Here is a 1,413-nt window from a genome sequence, read left to right on the forward strand (position 1 = left end):
GTACAGGGTTGCTATGAGTCGGAACCGACTCCACGATACTTAACAACAACAACAACAATTCTTACTTTCCTTGCACAGGGGGTATCAGTGAGATATAAGCAACAGTCATGGGAGACTTAAATAAAAACTCTTTAAAGGGGCTGTCTTAGTTGCCTCTCTTTGCTCTTTTGCTCTCTCCCGTTATTTGTATCTAAACTCAACGGTGACAGCTGAGGTCATTGTTGTTGTTGTTAAGTGCCGTCGAGTTGATTCCAACCCATAGCAACCCTGTATAGGGTTTCCAAGGAGCAGCTGGTGACCTTGAACCACCGACCTTGTAGTTCAAATGTCTTTGCAGTCTGATGCATTAGCCCATAGCGTCACAGTAATCACTCTTTAATCAGGAATCTGTGTTGCTTAGGAAATTATGAAGCTGCCATTAAGCCCAGGACAGTCTTTTCTTATAAGTGTGAAAAGCAAATTAATCTTCTCTGCTATCACAATTATGGAAGCTAAAAGTGATCAAAACCTTTTTCTCTCTACTTCCCCTCCTCTTTATATACTTGTTTCTTCTCTTTAATTCCCTGTAGCCTGTTTGGTCAACAGAATATGGCAGCGATGATACAATGTGTCTTCTAGGGCGAAATTCTAAGAAATATGAAGTTTCTACCTTTGCCACTTAGAATATTCTTTCTTAGAGCCCAGTTGCCATGTTCTGAGAAGCATAAGTCACATGGTGAGACAAGGAGAACTGAAACACTGGTCAACAATCTCAGTTTTTCTTTCAACCAATAGCCAGGCTGTCCCAACCTGATAAGATCTCCGAATAACTGCAGCCTCTACTAACAACACATGTAACCATGCAGCAGGACATGGACTTTCAGATTCCATCAAAGCATCACCCCTTATGATGTTCTGGATTTCATTCCACAGCGCCTCTGGTCTTTGGTCATTAGTGTCTAATGTAACAAACCTGTTCTTGAGATGGTCTCTAAATTCAAATGGGATATGTTCAAGGTCATAGTATGGCTTGTTTTCATTTTCTTCAGCTTCAGCCTGAACTTGCATACGAGCAATTGATGGTCTGTTCCACAGTCGGCCTTTGGCCTTGTTGGATGATGATATTGAGCTATTCCACTGTCTCTTCACACAGATGTAGTCTGCTTGATTCCTGTGTATTCCATCTGGTGAGGTCCATGTGTATACTTGCCTTTTATGTTGCTTAAAAAAGATATTTGCAATAAATAAGTCACTGGTCATATGATCTTCAGCATCTTTTCTATCACCAAAGCCCTATTTTCCTACTACTGACCCTTCCTTTTTGTTTCCAATCTTCACATACGAATCACTAGTAAATATCAATACATCTTGATTGCATGCTCGATCGATTTCAGACTGAAGAAGTTGGTAGAATTATTCAGTTTCATTATTGTG

General features: G+C 40.3%; 1 pseudogene; it reads left to right on the forward strand.

The window, feature by feature from the left end:
- LOC102827546 overlaps positions 1 to 662 on the forward strand; it is a 152,833-nt pseudogene extending 152,171 nt beyond the window's left edge.
- Positions 663 to 1,413: the final 751 nt, after the last annotated feature.

This window comes from Chrysochloris asiatica, unplaced genomic scaffold, assembly GCF_000296735.1.
Source record: "Chrysochloris asiatica unplaced genomic scaffold, ChrAsi1.0 scaffold00123, whole genome shotgun sequence".
Taxonomy (NCBI): domain Eukaryota; kingdom Metazoa; phylum Chordata; class Mammalia; order Afrosoricida; family Chrysochloridae; genus Chrysochloris; species Chrysochloris asiatica.